We start from the raw sequence: 7,621 nt of genomic DNA, 5'->3' as shown, positions 1-7,621 counted from the left end.
TAACTGAGTATTGATGAGGGAGGCCCTAACTGCATAGAGAGATTGAATGAGGGAATGCAAGATGAAGTTAACTCAAGTAATACACCTAAGGGTGGAGTCAATCATGAAGCCTCAATGAGTAACTTGAATCCCTATCTCCTAATATAATCTGGGACCTATGATGAAGCCAACGAAAAGGAGGCAGATCCTCTTTAAGATCAGGCAGAACTGGAAGGTCACTTTCACAAAAGGTTGATCTATGTGGTAAAAGGATTGATAAGTGAGCTTTATGGACTCGCTAAAGAATAGAAGGAGTTAACTGAGAAGCTTGACAGTGCCAAACAAGAGAGTTACGATATGGTTTTCAGCATCGTAGGTCTACAAGAACAAGTGGAAGAAGTTACCAAGGAAAATCGTCTACTAAACAACAGATCAAAGAGCTGATGAATATGATTTATGGAAGGAAAGAGATAGTAAAAAGAGATCTGGTTGGGCATAAATGTAGACAAGAATGTGAACCCCAAAAGATCAACAGTCTCAATCATCCTCAAAATGAAGATACTGCCAAACAAAGGTCAACAGAGGAGGAACTTGGTCCGCAGCAGAAAAAAGAAGACGTACCTAGTTTAAAAGGAGGAAGCTCAAGCTTTACTAGTCATCATCCTAAGGGACCCGATCTGATACGGGTTCCCAAATGAAGCCAATAGTTCAGTTTAGAGGCCTGGGTGAGAAAAGGATAGTCAAAAGGTAGCATATGAAGTGATGTTGCTCAAAATCCTTTGGAAAAAAATCTTGAAGAATGTCATCTCACTCAAGGAACTCGAGAGGAGTGTGTGCTTGAAAAATACTCTCCGTTATATTGAATATGCTTGCTATTGAGAAAATGCTACAAGGTTCAGAAAACTCAGGGTGAAGTTATTTCTTCATGGATTCTTAGTGGCGCAAGCACAAAGATATCTAGTCCCCGTGAATTAGGTTAGTAGTCTTTCTAATGGTCATATGTGCTAAGTTGCTAAAATGCTATGTCTTTAAAACTCCTCTCGCCCTCTTTTTAAACTTAGGACCAAACGTTACATCTTCTCATGAACTGAACCGATTTCCAAGAAAACTTTGGTGATCCCTCATCTTCTCACAAAATCTTGCCCTTATCAATCATGTCTATTAAACCTATCTGCCTCTCAAGCTGTCCCAGACATGAACAGTTCTTCCTCACTCTTCAAGAATGCATTCCCTTTGGAACCACAGTCACAAAAATCCTCCATACCATCTCCAGCTTTGAAAGACTAAAATTTGTCCTCTGCACGCTTAGATTCCCTCACGGCTGGTCCCTACAACTCAAAATGACCAAACTCATGAAAAATCAGTGTGTTAACCCTTAAATCCTGGTCCATCTGATAAACTTGATTCTGACAAGAGCGGTCAAACACTCTCTGCTTCCAAATTCTTCCAAACCACTGAGATAATCAATGCAAAGGATGATGGAGCAGAGGTATCTAGCAAAATAAGGGATTCTGAATGTGTAACTACTAAGGTCCAAAGTTCTGCTGCTGAAAAATCGAGCTGTGAGGGCATGGGTGACTCTAAAAATATCGGTACTACCGAGGGAAATAAAGTTTCAGTAAGAATTTCAAGTAACCCCATCTTCTTTAGTTGGGTTAAAGACGCAGAGGATTCTGTCTTAAATGTAGATGGTAACTTGGCTGAAAAAGGAGTGGGACTATTAAATATCTTAGAGAGTGAAGTGAAAATTATGGCTGGGTGTATTGATGCCCTGCAGGCTACGAGGGATGATGAAAAGGTTAAGGGGAAAAAGTAAAATAGGAAATGTGCAAGGGGGACCTAGTCTCTAAACTCCAGAAGTGCTCGAATCATTCATTCGTCGGACCACTCCTACCTCAATTGAAATTCCAGACCCCTCTAGGATTCTGATGAGGATTTACAAAGTGAACAAGCAGTCAAGGAGAAGAGCATGGGTCGACCTCCTAAAAGGTGAAGGAAGCAAGTAAGCGAATAACCCTATTCCTCCAAGAAGAAGAGAAAGATACAGGACTTGAATGATGAAAAGCAAGTCTCTCTGAGGAATCAAAAGGTGCTTCTTGACAGAATATTCGACCCAGACAACTCTGAAATACATAGCATGAAAGAGCTTCTGGAGATTGTCAAATTTCAGAAGTGGGAAAAAGGAAGCAGATGATCACTCTAGGGATCTTGGAAAAATGAGAATGCATACCCAAAAAAGGAAGCTATAGGGAGCAACTATCTTATCTTTGACCTATTCAAAACACAACAACAAGCAACCATTGAAACCAGCAGGCTTGAAGCTGAAAAATATAGTCTGAGAGCTGAATTAGTTGGACAGACACACGAACCTGGTCCCAGTAGTGAGCTTGTTCGTGCAAATGTTGAGCTCCAAGATGAAAATGCTCGCTTAAAGGAGGAGGAGGATGAGCTTTGTGATCAGTTGATCGAGAATCAACGAGCTGCTGGTGCACAAGTAAATAAAATTCTAAAGGCCTTTTCTTGTGCTCCTTATCTCTTCTCCCTATTATGTCCTCCGTATTTCAGTATCTTGAGCGCTAACCTCCCCCCTGGCTACATCCAGTCCTCTCTGCCTCTGACATGATGTTTTAGCTTTTTAATTATCATGTTTGTATTATCTAGACTACTGCTTTGGATAATTACTTTATCCTGCTTTGGATGTCTTTATGCCATACAATATCTCTATTATTATGCATGCCTGCATTTGTTATCTTTTTGATGATGTTAAAAGTGGGAGGACATACTGAATTAAAAGGGAAGACAATGCTGCATGATGTTGAATTCTGAATTAAAAGGGAAGATAATGCTGTATAATGTTGAATTAAGGGAACAGACAATGCTAAACTAAGGAGGAAGTTTGATACGTGCTATAATTGAAGAAACATGTTCTTCTGGTTCACATAGAAGTTGTATTTTGTTGCTAACATATTGCAGGTGCCTTGAAAATGATGGTTTGATTCGAAGGGGGAACAAGTGGAAATCTGGTTCTCAGGGGGAACATTCTCTATGAGTTTGTCATCATCAAAAAGGGGAAAATTGATATTTCCAAGTGTATTCGTGTTTTGATGATTGTCAAACTATTTCAGAACCAGATGCTGTACACAGAGCTGTATTTTGTTGCTAACATGTTGCAGGTGCCTTGAAAATGATGGTTTACTTCGAAGGGGGAACAAGTGGAAATTTGGTTCTCAGGGGGAACATTGTCTATGAGTTTGTCATCATAAAAAAGGGAGAAATTGATAGTTTCAAGTGCATTCGTGCTTTGATGATTGTCAAACCAAATAGAGACTTGGTCTGTGATCTACTCTCTATGCACCTTGCACTGTCGGCAGAGACAGTTGTAAATCTGTGCCACTCACGCACACAAGTACAGCAGTGAGTTGGCCCATGCTTTAGGTCAAAATTGAAGAGTGATCTCTTTTCACCCCACATGCTCCCACTATATATACAACATGATGGTAATACATTTGGTAGACTTGAAAACCTAATCTAAATCGTGCAAAGCTGCCGATACAAGTTCTCAAATCTCTCAAGAACAAAGTTGCTTACAAGTTGAAGAACCTGATCCAAGCACAAGATTTAGTCTAAGTTCTTTATATTGTTGTGATTCTTTGTTCGTTTGTGCTTAAATTGTAAACCTACTCTTATTTTTAAAGGAAGCTGTTTGTAGGTAGATCAAAAGTCTCAAACGGTGCTTGTTAGAAGTGTGTTTCCTCAAGCTGTTGAGTGGTACATTAGGCTAGGATTAGTCTAAGTGTATTAGTGCCCTTAGCTAGAGTTAGCTAAGTGGAGTTGCTTCCAATCGGAGTATTGCAAGGGTTGAGGGACTATGTGAGTTAGTTCTTAGGTTACATAAGCATTATTGTAAGAGTGAGGGATTATGGAAGTTAGTTCCTAGTTTATGATAGAGTTGTAACCTGAATTTGCTCTATGTAGTGGAGTTAAAATCCTACTGGGGTAAGTCATGATTTTTAATCCCTTGATCAAGGAGTTTTCCATAGTAAAATCTTGCATTCGGTACTTACTGCACTGCATAAGGGAACTGGTACTCAACCAGGTTCCTCCATACTGTGTTTGGTGGACGCATAGCCTATAACAACCTATATCTTGTTATTTGAATTTTAGTCTTCCAATATGAGATTAATTGATGGATTTGACTAATCTAAGCATGGAATTTCATGACTTAGTAGCCAATAGGCTTGAATCTTCCATTCTATTTGAGAAATTGAAATGTTAAAAGTTAGGGTTTATACCTAAATTGGGGGGTTTTGCCTTGAATAATGAAATTGACCAATACTTGAAATAAATTAGAAATTGGAGAGTAGAATTGAACTCCTAAAACATTGGGTTATTCAAACGAATGTATAGCAACATGGGTACCATTGTTTCTCATTTCTAACTTATAATTTGATAATGGTTAGACTTTGAGTACTTAGAGGCTCTTCGAAAGGGTAAGGCTCAGATCTGATTGTTCGTGGTACCAGCTCAGCAACGAGGTAGGTTTCGGCTTACCTTTTGGTTAGAATCCGGTTAGCGAAGCATATGTAGAGTTAGTTATTATCGGAGAAAGCATGTTAAGCCTTCGGGTATGAAGTTGGGATGGATTACTTAAGATTGGTATTGATATTGATTTGTGGGCTTGTCGCCTCTTGTTGTGTATTGGCTTGTTTCCATTTGTGTGATTTTGGACTCGTTACTTAGTTACTATGCAGTTATCTCTCACTTATCTTGACACTATCATGGATAGAGGAAAGAGCTTGATTTGATATTGATATTGTGATACGTGTCCATGGGTGGCACGATTGGGATTGATATGATTTCACTTGATATTGTTATTATGCATTGCATTCATCCTCATTTCCATGATACATTGATATTACCTATGATTGGTGCTAATGATGATAAGTGAGAAGGAAATATCCGAGATTCTTTGGACAAACTTGATATAGTGGCCATCTTTAGGCTGTGTGCGGAATGGATAGTGATATGGAACCACCTCTAGGCTGTGTGCGGAGTGGTTAGTGTTGTGGAGTCATCTCTGGGCTGTGTCTAGAGTGACTAGTACATGGAATTCGTGGGTCTCTTATAGGTCATGACTATTAAGACGTGGAGGTATTCCGTCCGTACCATATATGTACGGAGATAGACATTTGGCCAGTGCATATCATTGGATTGCATATGCACTCATTACTTCACTCATACATCATATTGATTCTGACTTGATATTCCCATCACTTGTGGTATTTGTTCTTTGACTGTGTTGTGGTTGTACTTGATTGCGAGCATGTCTGCTCTTCAGTCCTTTCTTTATATATGTTATCTAACCATTTGTCGGCCTATGACACCTACCAGTATATAGTGTTTGTACTGATACTACTTTGTTGTACTCTTCTTACAGTGTAGAGTTCGTGACAGGCTCTATTTCTACCCCTCGCGAGTGATCCGGAGGCCCAACATTCGAGTGTCCAGGGTGAGCATCTAAAGAGCCCACTGCTCGGAGACTCAGCTATCTCTGTCTTTACTTACTTCTATTAAGACATATATTTTTCACTTTTGGACTCGTATTTCTAGACATTTACTTAGATGCTGTTGTATGATTCAGACTAGATCTGGGGGTTGTATTGAGATTAGACTTCTACTGCTTCTATTTATTTTAATTATTGTTTTGGTTTAATGATTAAGGGACGAGTTCGCCTACCAGGTGGGAAAGGGTAGGTGCCCGCACGACTAGTGATTTGGGTCGTGACAATAATTCAAAGTTGTTGGCCAGAATCTACATTTGGGAGATAGTTCGTTTGTATAGGGGTGCCTATTTCTATCATTTCGGATTAGGTCGGACAATTTATATGTCATTTTCGAAGTCTATACAGAAGGAGTTGGGTACTTGCCCAAAATGATGGTCAGTTCAGGTGGACTATTCAGATCCTTGAGGCTATGATGCAAGCATGTGTGATCGACTTTGGTGGTCATTGGGACCATTTTATTTCTTTTAGTGAATTTTTCATAAGATGGCACCATTCGAGGTATTATATGGTAGGAGATGTTGCTCTCTGGTTAAGCATTGGGGTACGAATTTATTCAAAGAGGTGTTGGACAAGATCAAGTTGATTTAGGATAGATTTCTCATGGCTCAAAACAGGCAAAAAAGTTATGCAGATCGGAAGGTTAATGATTTAGAGTTCATGGTCGGAGAGTGGGTTTTGCTAACGGTTTCACCCATAAAGTGTGATAAGGTTTGGGAAGAAGGGAAAGTTCAGGGTATTGGTTAGGTGGCTTATGAGTTGTCTTTGCCACCTGATTTGCCGGGTGTCACCCTATGTTTTCATATTTTAATGCTGAAGAAGTACCATTAGGGTGGTTCTCATGTGATTCAATGTTACTTGATCAGAATCTGGCATTCAAAGATGAGCCGGTAGCTATTTTGAACCAGCAGTTTCAGAAGTTGAGATCAAAGAAAATATCTTCGGTAAAAGTTCAATGGAGGCATCGTCTGATCAAGGAGGATACTTGGGAGACCGAGTCGTACAGGTGGAGTAGATGTCCTCAACTTTTCCTTAGTTTAAGTATTTCTTTTTCTTTATCGTTCGAGGACGATTGTTTATTTAAGTGACAGATGGTGTAACAACTTGCTAGGTCGTTTTGAACTTTTGGACTCTTTCCCCCCTAAAATACCTCTTCTAGTAGTTTTAAATTGATATTCTTGACTTTTAGGGATGAGTGGCACGGTTCCCAAGGCAATCTGGTGAGTATCAGAGTAGAATTACTAAAATTAGAAGTCTTAAGTTGAGGAAATGAGAACTTTGAGCTATTCGTTTAACTATGAGCTATTCGTTTAACTACAGTTATTTAGTTAATGGGTAATTTGAAACATATTTATTTAATGTCTGTGACTATTTTATTCTAGGAATATTATTTGTACACATTTAAGGTATAAGTTGGTGAATAATGTAATTGACTAAGTGGTCAGTTATTACCTCATACAAAGTGGTTAAGTGAATAAGTGATTTGGGCAATTTAAGGTGTAGTTATTGGGCCAAGCCCACCGTTTGATTGTTGTCATCTCAAGAAGGGTGAGGAAAATGTTGGGAAACAAGGGAACTATTATCTCCAACCTAAAAAAAGAAAGGACCTAAAAGGAAGTGAGTTGAAGTTGCGGCGTAAGGGCTGGCATTGAGGATTTGTCGTGATTTAAGTGTTCAGGTAATGTTCTCCCTTTAATAGCTTTATTGATGCATTGTCTTAAATAAGAAAGGGAAAAATGACTACATAGGTCTTTAGTGGTGTTTAGCAATGGTATGGATTGAGCAAAAGGTGGAAAATTGTTGGAAGCATGTATTATAACCGGTACAAAGGCTCAATTTCATAACTGTAGCTATGCTCTTGACTTGATTTGAACGGAATAACATCTTTCATTCCTTAATTTGAGGAATCAAATGATTATGCACTCATTTAGGGTAATTAAAGAGGTAATTATCAGAGGCCTCTTAATCATATGACAATCATGAGCTTGTAAGTTTTAGAGCTTGAGAAATTGAGGTTTAGCCCTGAGCTAGAAATTTAGGGAAATGAGATTTGACCCATGAATCGACCTCAATATTGAAAC

The sequence above is a fragment of the Lycium ferocissimum genome, unplaced genomic scaffold (genome assembly GCF_029784015.1).
Source record: "Lycium ferocissimum isolate CSIRO_LF1 unplaced genomic scaffold, AGI_CSIRO_Lferr_CH_V1 ctg7133, whole genome shotgun sequence".
NCBI classification, from domain to species: Eukaryota; Viridiplantae; Streptophyta; class Magnoliopsida; order Solanales; family Solanaceae; genus Lycium; species Lycium ferocissimum.
This window is presented reverse-complemented; position numbering follows the sequence as displayed.